We start from the raw sequence: 12,792 nt of genomic DNA, 5'->3' as shown, positions 1-12,792 counted from the left end.
AAAAAAAAAAAAAAGATAAGGACACACACACAAAAAAAAAAACTGAGTAGTTAGCAAAATGGTCTCTGGAAGAGCTTCTAGCTTCACAGAGCTATGATCTTTTTAATCCTTGGACAATCAATAAACATTTACATTTTTTTAAATTGGGTTATAACTATGATAGAATTGCCATTATTTGTTTACATAGAATGTGCCCATAGAAACAACATATGCATACATGTACCGCATATAGCATACATAAGAAACTAACATGGGAGGGGATTCTACAGTTTGCATAGTTTGACAGACTAAAAAAAATTCAGATCTATAAGATGAAATCCAATTTTTATGAGGAAATTTTGGGGAAATAATTTTTTTAATGTGGTTCATTATACAAAGACTAAGAAAAAATGTTACTTTATGCATATATGTGTGTGTGTGTGTGTGTGTGTGTGTGTGTGTGTATATATGCATATATAGTGTATGGAATCTTAAGTTCTGGATCTAGAATAATTAATATGTTACTAACCCTCAATATTACACTTTTCAAAGCTAAATTATGTATGTAATAAAAATATTGGCCATGAAATATTGGTACATAGCAGGCAACAAAATGCAATGATAAATTCATTCCATACTTATGGGCTGAGAAAAGCAAGCACTATTACTATACATTATTGAATACTAATAACTAAAAAGCTACTCCATAATACAAATATGAATGCATGCCAGTGGAAGCGACAATACAATAAAACCTAGTACGAAGGAAAAAATGAAGTGCCGTAAATGTGCCTGAATTCTTATACAGGTTGCTGGAGTTATTGTGAAATTCACCTCTGCTGTGATGTGTAGGAGCCTGACACTTTGCTACCAGGAGTAGCATGACTATACTGTTCTCCACTAAATGCAGATGGAAGACTTGTTAGTTGAATTTTCTATTGCAGTGACATTGCTTATTTTCAGTATATTTTAGTTATATGGTTTGGTCCTAAGTGTATTATAAGTTATACAGTTCACTCCAGAACCAAAGCAGTTTCTCTGTTGGGAGAGGCAAGTGGAGGTGGGTGGATACAACATATATGCTGACACAAACAGCAACAACAAAACATTGAGAAATAGCTCTTATCTCCTAGTGATTCACTCTAAAGGAGAGGACAGTCATATGGACAACAACTAGTGTTCTAAATCCTGGTGCATCAGAATCACTAGGGAGTTTTTTAAAATTAAAAGAAAAAGAAGAAATGAAATCTTTGTGTGTGTGTTACTTGTCATCAAGTTGATTCCAACTAATGGAAACCCCATGTGTGCAAAGTAGAACTGCTCCATAGTGTTTTCAAAGCTGTGGTCTTTCAGAAGCAGACTGCTAGGCCTATTCTGAGGCACATCTGGGTGAGTTCAAACTGCCAACTTTTCAGCTATTTGTTGAGTACCTAATCAGTTATATCACTCAGGGACTGACAGCTAAATCAGTATTTTGAACAATAAAATCCTAAGATTGGACTCTAGGATACATTAGAGCAAGTGTTGAGCACACTGTCCAAATGGCTAAGCCAAGGCCAAGTCCTGAGGGGCCTGTGTGACATGCTAAAATGATTAGATTTTACCTTTTAAGCAGTGGGGAGCCATAGAAGCTGGAGCCTAAGGCAATCACATTTGAGTTTAGAAAAACTTCTTGTGCTGAGGGGCAACACTAAGAACAGGGACCTGCATTACAAGGATGGTGTTGTAGTCCAGGGAGCTCTAGTGTGTAGTGCCAAAGGCATTTGACTGTTAACCAGAAGGCTGGTGGTTCAAACCCACCAGCCACTCCTTGGAAGTAAGGTTGGGCAATCTACTTCCGTAGTGATACCACCTCAGAAACCCAAGGAGGGGATGCTATGAGTTGGATCTGACTTGATGGCAATGAGTCCAAGCCAGTGATATAATAGGAGTCATGGGGTGGGGAAGAGGTGACATCTTTCTAGAGCTACTTAAGGAGGAGCATCAATAGGCTGTGGTGTGAGTGATAAGAGAAGATTTCTGGTTTGGGCAACTATGTGTTTTGGGGGAAGGACCAATGAAAAAGCAAGTCTGGGAAGGAAATCATGAGTTCCTTTGGCTAAATGACTTTGGAAGGACTATGGAACCTCTGTCAAACAGGCAAAATCACATTGTCTCTTTGTTCCTGCCTTTGCTCTCCTAGACCCTTTTCTAAAGCTGCCAAAATGCTTCTTTTAAACCATGAATCAGACCATGTCATTGCTGCTCAGAAAATCTCTCAGTAGCTTTGAGTCTCACTCAGAGTAAAAGCCATTCCTCCCAGCGGCCTACAAGATCCCATGTGACATGACTTCTCAGAACTCACCTCTTGCCATTCTCACCTTGCTCACTCTACTTCAGACACACAGAGCTCCTTAGAAACCATAACCAAACCTACTGCCATCAAGTTGATTCTGACTCATAGCATCCCTATAGGACAGAGTAGAAATGTCCCATAGGATTTCTAAGGCTGCAAATCTTTATGGAAGCAGACTTTCTTATCTTTCTTTCATGGAATGGCTTGTGGGTTTGAATGACCGGCCTTTTGGTGAGCAGCTAAATGCCTTGATGTTGTGCCATCAGAGCTTCTTAATGTCATTCAGCCATCTCAAGTCTGCACCTTCCTCAGGGCCATGGAATTTGCTGTTCTCTGTATTTGAAGTTGGGGCTTGATTTTTTTGTTTCTTTCCTGTTTTGGCCTGTGTTTGAGCCAAGAATAGTACCAGACACTAAAGGGCCTGATAGTAAGTGAAAGGATGTCACATTCCTTTATCTGTTTCAGGTCTTTGCTGGCATGTCCCCCGCCTTACTTAAAATATCAACTTCCCCTCCATTCCCTTGACACTCCCTTTGCCATTTTCAAAATTCTCACATTTATGTCTCAAGCCTAAATACTTTCTGAAGGACAAATCCATATTTACAATTACTACTCATTCATACAGTTGATGCACAAATATTTGTTAAGCACCTACTATGTGGTAACATAGTGCCTAAGGTATTTGACTGCTAACCAGAGACTAGTGGTTCAAACCCACCAGCCACTGCTTAGAAGGAAGGTTGGGCAATCTACTTCCATAGTGATACCACCTCGGAAACCCAAGGAGGGGTGTCTATGAGTTGAGTCCGACTTGACGGCACATAGCAACAACAACAACATGTGCTCAGCACTGTTCTAAGCACTGCACCAACAGCAGTGAATAAAGTAGACAAGTACTCATTCCCTCATTGAGCTATTCTAGCGGGGGAGACAGACAACAAACAAAGAAGTATGTTGTCGTGGTTGTTATGTGCCGTCAAGTTGGACCCAACTCATAGCGACCCTTCCTTTGGTTTCTTAGTCAGTATCACTACGGAAGTAGATTGTCTAACCTTCCTTCTGAGGAGTAGCTGGTGGATTTGAACCACCAGACTTCTGGTTAGCAGTCAAATGCCTTAGGCACTATGCTACCAGAGCTCCTAACAAAGAAGTATAATATATATTATTATTTCATTATACCTTTTTTAGTGAAAATATACATAACAAAACATACACTTAATCTACATTTTCTACTTGAACAGTTTGATGACATTGGTTACATTCTTCACATTATGCCGCCATTCTTAGTCTCTCTGCTTATGTTGTTTCACCACCATTAACTTAGACTCTGTGCTGTAAACCTCTCCTCTGTGTTTTGGAGTTATTGTTGTTAATTTGATCTCATATAGATAATTCTTTAAAAGATTGCAATGCTCAAGGTGAACATCCTTTACTAGTTGAGCTAAATGTCTTCATGGGATAGTTTCGATTTAAGTCTTAAAGATGACTTCAGGGCAGTAGATTCAGGGATTTACCTAGTCTCAATAGATCCAGTAAGACTCATTTCTGTAAGAATTGGAAGTTCTGTTCCACATTTTTTCTCTTTTGGTCAGGATCTATCTGTTGGATCCTTGATCAAAATGCTCTTACTGTGGTTTTTATGTCACTTGCTCAGCAAATCTGGTATAGACCAGGAGGATAGCAGATGGGACTTGCCTCAAGTTCAGGTTTAACAGGAAAATGCAACAACAGAAGGAGGTGATGGGAATGAGAGTGCTCAAAAGAGGGACTGAAATAATGGATGATGAAGCGTAGGCTGGACAGGGAAGAAAGCAAAATCTCAGAAACTACAACAAAGTTTAAGGAAGACAGAAAAAAGAAACCAAATTCCTTTTGCCCACATGATTTTAATCAGTTTATTTGATTTTGCTGAAAGACTCAACATATCTATAAAGTACTTTTTCACAGCTTACTTCAGTTGTTCAATTCAGCAAATAAATATTGAGAAAATATTATGTGCTAGGTATTGTCATTGTCTCTGGAGAAATAGTACCAAGCACATTATAGAAGTATAAAGTTGGAAGAGACCTTAGAAATAAATTAGTCCAAAATTCCTACATTATAAATCATAAAACCCATGCTCCAGAAGAATAAAGTTGTCTAGTAACCAGTGCCACATAACCAGTTAGAGGTAAAACTGGGATTCAAAATTGGGTCTTCAGACTCAAGCCAGCGTTCTATCCCCAACATCACACTGTTCTCATTTCTTGGAATTAAACTTTCTAAGGTGTAAGGAAGGATTGGGCAATCTACTTCCATAGAGATACTGCCTCAGAAACCCAAGGAAGAGTCGCTATGAGTCGGGTCCGACTCGACGGCACATAACAAAAACAAGGTGTAAATTTATCATTTTATAATGGAGATTACTGTAAAAATAGTATTTTCTTTAGATACTTAAACTTTTAGCCCACTTTTTAGAAACCTTCATTTAAAAAGAATCCAGTGCATCAGTACAGTACAGGTGACCAGAGAACAAATTGTTAAAGGTATTAGTTAAGAATTGTAGTTACAGGTAATAGAACTCTACTTAAGGTAGCATATGCTAAATAAAGAAGTGATTGGGAAGAATTTATGATATGTTACAATATCTGATTGGTTCAGGTTGAATCATGCGTCTGCTCCTTAACCAATTGATGTCAAGTTGCCCCAACTCATGATGACTCTATGTGTGTGAGAGCAGAACTGTGCTCCATAGGGTTTTCAGTGGCTGATTTTTTAGAAAGTAAATTGCCAATGCTTTCTTCTTAGGTGTCCCTAACCAGAAAAGCTCACTGCCATTGTTGTTGTTGTTGTTGTTATGTGCCGTCGAGTCAGCCCTGACTCATAGCGACCCCTCCTTGGGTTTCCGAGGCAGTATCACTACGGAAGTAGGATTGCCCAACCTTCCTTCCGAGGAGTGGCTGGTGGGTTTGAACCACCAGCCTTCTGGTTAGCAGTCAAGTGCCTTAGCCACTATGCTACCAGAGCTCATTGAGTAGGATCCAAATCATAGTGACCACTCCTTGGGTTTCCAAGGTGGTATCACTACAGAAGTACATTGACCAATCTTCCCTTCTAGGGAGTGGCTGGTGGGTTTGAACCACCAGCCATCTGATTAGATCAAAATCTTAGGCATTAGTAAGCTGAAATGGACTGGTATTGGCCATTGTTAATTGGACAAATGAAGGAAGGTTGGGCAATCTACTTCTGTAGTGATACTACCTCGGAAACCCAAGGAGGGGTCACTATGAGTCAGATCCAACTTGATGTCAGTGAGTTTGGTTTATAGTCCATATGCCAAGAATGACAATTGGAGAAGAATGGCACCAATTTCATTGTCAAAGAGAACATTTCAAAATCTGTTCTGAAATACAATGCTGTCAGTGATAGGATAATTTTCATATGCCTACAAGGAAGACCAGTTAATACAACTAGTATTCAAATTTACACACAAGCCATAATGACAAAGATTGAAGAAACTGAAGATTTTTATAAACTTCTGCTGTCTGAAATTCATCAAACATGCAATTAAGATACACTGATAACTAATGGTGATTGGAATGCAAAACTTCAAAAAAAAGAAGGATCACCAGTTGGGAAATATGGCATTGGTAATAGAAACAATGGCCGAGATAACATGGTAGAATTTTGTAAGACTAATGATGTATTTATTGGCATACCTTTTGTCAACAACATAAATGGTGACTATACACATGAACCTCACCAGCAGCTTAAGAAGACAAAGTAAAGGATTATAATGAAATATACAAAGACCTGGAGTTAGAAAACCAAAAGTAAATGAGAGGGAGAACAATGTGGAACAAAACTCAAAATCATAAAAAAAAAAATGGTGACCAGGTTTGCTGGTCTGATAGAGCCTGGTGGAACCACTGAAACTATGGCCCCTAACTGCCATTCAGGTCTGGAATTGAACCCACACCTGTGGCTTCCAGCCAAACAAAAGACAGGCATAGGAGTTGAGCATTTACCTGAGGTAGATACACTCCTTGGAGAGATCAATCATGGGAGAAAGAAGGGTTGTTTATGCACAGGGAGACAGCTCAGGGGGCAGGGGTGCATAGAGGCATGGACACAGGGAAGAGGTGACTGTTGGGAGGAAGTTTGAGGGGAGCTGTTGCATTGTGGTGAATTGTGGTCAATGTCATGAGACAAAGTGTATGTGAACTGCTATATGGAAAATGAATTTGCTCTGTAAATTTTCACCCAAATCACATTAAAAAAAGAAAAGAAAACCAAAAGTGAAGCACATCCTTTGTTTATCTCAGGCTGGAAAAACCGAAGAAAATTTTCAAACCTCAAGTTGCAATACTGAGGAATTCTATGGGCAAAATATTAAATGATGCAGGAAGCATGAGAAGAAGATGGAAGGAATTCACAGAGTCACTGTACCAAAATGAATTGGTCAGCATATAGCTGTTTCAGGAGGTAGCAGATGATCAAGAACTGATGGTACTGAAGGAATAAAACCAAGCTTCACTGAAGACATTAGTGAAAAACAAGGCTCTGGGCAATGAATACCAATTGAAATGTTAAGCCAAATGGGTACAACACTGGGAGTGCTCACTCATCTGTGCCAAGAAATATAGAAGATATCTAGCTGGCCAGCTATTTGTGCCCATTCCAAAGAAAAATTTCCATAGAATGTGGAAATTATAGAACAATATCATTAATAACACAAACAAGTAAAATTTTGCTGAACATTGCTGCAAGAATATTGCAGCAATATAGTGACAGGAATTCTTGCAGGATTCGGAAAAGGATGTGGAACGAAGAATTCATTGCTGATGTAGGATGAATCTTGACTGAAAACAAAGTATAACAAAAAGATGTTTACCTATGTTTTATTGACTATAAAAAGGTGTTGAACTGTGTGGATCATAAAAAATTGTGGATAGCATTAAGAAGAATGAGAATTTCACAGCAATTAATTGTGCTCATGAGAAACCTGTACATAGACCAAGAGGCAGTTGTTCGAACAGAACAAGGGGATGCTGTGTGGTTTAAAATAAGGGAAAGTGTTGTGTTCATCAGGGTTGTATCCTTTCACCATACTTACTCATTTATATGCTGAGCAAATAATCTGAGAAGCTGTACTATATGAAGAAGAAAACAGCATCAGGATTGGAGGAAAACTCTTTAAAAAACCTGTGATATGCAGGTGACACAACCTTGCTGCTGAAAGTGAAGATGACTTGAAGCACTTACTGATGAAGATCAAAAATGACAGTCTTCAGCACAGATTACACCTCCACATAAATAAAAAATCCTCACAACTGGACCAGTGAGCAACATCATGATAAAGGATTGAAGTTGTCAAAGATTTCATTTTACTTGGATCCACAATCAACACCCATGAAAGCAGCAATCAAGAAATCAAGCAATGTATTGCATCGGGAAAATCTGCTGCGAAAGATCTCTTTAAAGTGTTAAAGAGCAAAAATGCCACTTTGAGGACTAAGAAGCACCTGTACCAAGCCATGGAATTTTTGATCACCTCATATGCATGCAAAAGCTGGACAATGAATAAGGGAGACCAAACAATTTATTTATTTGAATTGTAGTGTTGACGAAGAGTATTGAATATACCGTGGACTGCCAGAAGTATGAAGAAATCTGTCCTGGAAGAAGTACAGCCAGAATATTCCTTTGAAATGAAGTTGGTGAGAAACTTTGTCTCACATACTTTAGACATGTAATTAGGACTGACTAGTCCCAGGAGAAGGATGTCATGCTTGGTAAAGTAGAAGATCAGCAAAAAGGATGAGGATCCTCAAGGAGATGAATTGACAGTGACTGCAGCAATGAGCTCAAATAGTAACGGTTGTGAGGATGACTCAGGACGAGTCTTTCATTCTGTTGTACATAGTGTAGCTGTGAGTTGAAACTGACTCAATGACATGTAACATAACAACTGTGAACTGTATAGAACCCCAAAAGGTATTTGTGTCTTTTGGGTCCAGGAAACTGACGGTGAGTTGGAGTTGGAAGTACAAGTGCTGTCTTGGGAGGAGAAGGCTAATGGCTGTTGAAGACAAGATGTGGTGGGAGCAGAATTAAGCAGGGAAAGACTTCAGACTTGGATGTAGATCTGACAACTGTGAAAGGAAAGAGGTAGTTGAATTTGGCAGGGAGAGCCTTACACTACAATGCAGGTCTGACAAAGGCTAGGCCACCCCATTGGAGAATTCAGGAGCAAATTGTTAGAGTTGATCCATCACGCCGAAATGACCAGGGCCTAATGCTTTCCCCAAGGAGCTCTGGCAGCATAGTGGTTAAAGCATTTGACTGCAAACCAAAAGATCACAGTTCAAACTTACCAGCTGCTCTGTGGGAGAAAGATGAGGCATTCTGCTTCTGTAAAGATTTACAGCCTTGGTTTCCCCATGGGGCAGTTCTATTCTGTCGTATATGGTCGGTATCAGTGGGAATTGACTCCATGGCAGTAGGTTTGATTTGGTTTTGAATTGCTTTTACTATGCTCAGTCACTGCCTGGTACTGTAGAGGAGTGGTCTGATCCTGGCTCAGAAGCAGGGGAAATTGTTGATGGGTTAACGGCTGGAGGCTGTCCACTAATTGCACCCTCTGCAGCCGAAAGGTATGTTCTTTCTTGCATGGAGATCCAAGCAGCCAACTCCATGGTGGCCACAATGTCTAACATTCACTGTGGCATGTTTTACTTATTAACTGCAGGAAACATGTAATTAGCACATCAGTGTCAAACAATAAGAGAGAGGTCATATTTTGAAAATATATCTTGGAAAATTTTTTATTTTTAAAGCTTTTGTTCTAAAAGAATATTTTTGAAGGATTTTTTTTAGTTTAATAAAGAATGTTCATATGTTTTCTCTCTGTGACCAGTTAACCATTTGAGAAATCTGCCATCTTAACATAGCTTTTTCTATGCCATATCCAAATAGATATGCTGATGGAATTTTTTGTATATACAAAAGCAGAACCTTATTAAAGGGGATCATACTATAATATCATTTGCAAATTGATCTTTTCATTCAACAAGACTTTTAGCATACTTTTATTTCTTTCCCCACTCTAGCCCTCATGTTTTATTGTAATTATCTAGCGATTTCCTTCCAAATAATTACACTTTTTCACATTTTTCTTCATTTTAAATAATCTTGACTTATGAATGCATGCCATTTCACAGCAACGTGGTCAACAATTGTTTAGAGTTAAGCATCATTGACTTATTTTCTCAACACTGTTTCTCATATATTGAGTCTCCCAACTTCATTTATTTGTTAGTTGACAGCCACCTAAGATCTCCAGCCTAATCAGACACTTTAATTTTGCTGCCATCTGTTTCCTGCCTCTATTTGGCTTGAAGCCATCGCTTTTTCTTCACTCTTCACCGATGTGGGTGTCATTTGATTCCCACAATGCCTTTCCTGGTTCCATCTGATCTACTCCTGCCTTCAGCATTTGAAAGCAGAGCTCTACTGAGATATTTTCCTAGCCTCCTCCCCTCTCACTCTTCTTGCTTTATTAAGTAGGAAACAACCTGATTAATGTATAATACAATAGGATTTTTATCGATAGCTAAACCCATTGCAATTGTCTGGGATGGTGAAGTGGTATTTGGTTTTAAAATTAGGGCCTGTTTGAGACCTTAATTTTTGTTCTGACTTATAAAGTCCAGGTGCTTTCTAAATTTATTTAGAAAAAAGAATTAATCCTTGTGCCTTGAATTTAAATGTTCAGTCTGTCCTTGCTCCAGGAAAACAGAGAGAGCATTTGGATGACAATCATGTAGTCCCAAGATGAGGCCGCAAGAGACCCAAGTAAGAGGGTCAGCTCACAGTGACTCTGGATCTCAAATAGATTGCTAAGTTCGGAAATCTAACGTTTTCTTTAAGTGTTAATGGAAGAAATTATAATAGAATGGTAATATTCAACTGAGAAAATAATTTGTTGTTGTTGTTGTTGTTGTTAGGTGCCATTGAGTCTTAGGAAAAACTAAAGAGGAAACTAGTTTAATAAGTGGGCTTTTTTTCCTCCTGGAGATTATTTTTTCTTATGCAAGATCTTTTTAATATGCAATAAAACCTGTGAAAACAGGAACCTGTATATAGTGGAAAGCCTGTCATAGAAGGAAAACTCAAATATTTCCCATGAAATAGAAAGTTATAGAAAAGTGGTAACTGCAAGTGGCGGGGGGAGCTGTTGCATTTTGGGATATTGTAGTCATTGTCATGAGACAAAGTGTATGTGAGCTGCTGCATGGAAAGTGAATTTGCTCTGTAAACTTTCACCCAAATCACACTTTTTTTTTTAAGAGCTTGTTTTACATTCAATGTCACGCGTACATTTAGTTTCATTCCCCATTCATCATGTCCAACCTTAACCCAGTCTTCTCCCCTCCCTACCCTGCAACTCTTCCCCTGTGTCCCTCATAATTATGCACTCCTGCTTGTCCTGCATTTCTTCAGTTTGAATGTTGGTCCTTTGGTGTCCCATGATCTATTGCTCTAAGGGATGTATTACCATTGAATGTGTGGGTGCGGCATCCTGGATTGAGTGGTCTCCGTGTACATCTTATTAACTATTGGGCTGAGAGCCCACCCCTCAGGTGAGCTTTATTCCAGGTGCCGAATGTATTTCAGGGCCATAGTATTGGGAGTCTCACCAGATGTCATCTGACCAGTAATTCTGGTCATCATTGAGTTTTTGGATTTTGTTCCACGTTTTCCCTCCCACTCTATCCAGGATCTCCAGATTTGATCCTTTCCTGAGTGGTTGGCATTGGTAGCCAGGCACCATCCGGTTCTTCTGGTCTTGAGGGCCATCGTGTCCTAGGGTTGATTACTTCTCAATGCCCTTGTTTTGTGTGTGTTTGTGTGTTCTTCACTTCCGATGCTAGGAGACCATTAGCTGCACCCTAGATGGCTGCTTGAAAGCTTTTAAGACCCCAGTCACTACTCACCAATGTAGGATGTGGAGCAACGCTTTTACATATTTTGTTGTGCCAATTGAGTCTGGTGTACCTTAGTACTATGGTCCTGAGGTAGTAGCCCTATTGGATCTCTCCCATAGTGTTGGGATGTATGTGAGGGATTTCTCTGTATCTGTCTTCTATTGTTTCTGTAAGGACTGCAGGTATTTTGTATCACTGGTGTCTGTACAAGATTAGCCTCAGCTGAGTCTATCCTTGGTCTAGAATATACCTCTATTCACTGAACCCTGTCAGATCATCTCAGGTGTTTATGTGTTTATCTGTGTAGCCTAGTGTTTGGTGTTATTGGCAATGTGGTATTGTGGATGCATTGGTTGGTTTTAGCATCTATCATCTATCTCTTATGTGCACGGTTCAGTGTCCTATCATTTCCCAATGTTATCATGGTGGTCATATATCTTTCCCATATATCCCTCCCCTTACCCATGTCAGCGTGTAAGCCCCAAGTAGCTCTAAATTAATCCTTCCCTTTCCTTCCCCATCCTGGTAACCTACTAGGTGACTTCCCTTTCCCAAGCAAACCCTTCTCTGTCTTTTTACAGTAATGGGCTCATACAGTACTTGTCCCTCTGTGATTGACTTATTTCACTCAGCATAATGTCCTCCAGGTTCATCCATGTTGCGAGATAATTCGCATATCCCTCATTGTTCTTTAATGTGGCATAGTATTCCATTGTTTGGATATACCATAATTTTGTTATCCACTCAACCATTGATGGACATTTAGGTTGTTTCCATCTCTTTGCTATGGTGAATTGTGCTGCAATGAACCTAGGTGTACATATGTCTATTTGTGCGATATCTCTCAGCTCTTTAGGATATATTCCTAGTAATGGAATTGCTGGGTCAAATGGTACTTCTATTTTCAGTTTCTTAATGAAACGTCATACCGTTTGCCACAATGGTTGTACCATTTTACAATCCCACCAGCAGTGCACAAGAGTTCCAATCTCTACACAACCCTGCCAGCATTTGTTACATCTGATTTGTTGAACTTTGCTATTATTGCTGGGGTGAGATGATATCTCGTTGTTTTGATTTGCATCTCTCTAAAGATTAATGATAGATCTTGGTCCTGCACCTAGCTCACCATCTCTGCAAGTGACCTGTGGCCTGCAAATCTTGGGTTTGTTGCCTTCCATCCCAGGAGCCAACAATTTGCAGAAGCTGGCAGCCACAGGGACCCAGGTAAGGGTGGTATGAGAGGTTTCCAACAGTGAGGCAAACTTGTCTGTCGGTTTGTCCTACCGTGATGACGTGTTGATGTGAGTTTTGAGGCTGAGCCACGGTGTTTCTAACCCAGCGGGATGCACATGGTGCACAGGTATCATCCCAGCTTACAGACTGAGACAGACTAGGAAGAAGGAAGAGGCCATCTACTTCTCAAAGAATTGGCCAGGGAAAACCTTATGAATAGCAAAGAAACACTGTTTGATACATTACAGCACAACTTTATGAATAGTCCGATTA

The 12,792-nt window shown here is 39.6% G+C and overlaps 1 protein-coding gene across 1 annotated transcript in view; it reads left to right on the top strand.

Annotated features, from left to right (window-relative positions):
* The window catches only part of LOC103211707 (sec1 family domain-containing protein 2-like), a gene marked incomplete at its 5' end in the record, with an annotated part of 652,747 nt that overhangs the window by 309,061 nt on the left and 330,894 nt on the right, over positions 1-12,792 (top strand). The window lies entirely within an intron of this gene.

The sequence above is a fragment of the Orycteropus afer genome, unplaced genomic scaffold (assembly GCF_000298275.1).
Source record: "Orycteropus afer afer isolate SDZICR_OR568_19922 unplaced genomic scaffold, OryAfe1.0 scaffold00777, whole genome shotgun sequence".
NCBI classification, from domain to species: Eukaryota; Metazoa; Chordata; class Mammalia; order Tubulidentata; family Orycteropodidae; genus Orycteropus; species Orycteropus afer.
Note: the sequence above shows the minus strand (reverse complement) of the source record. Positions and strands in the feature narration are given on the sequence as shown.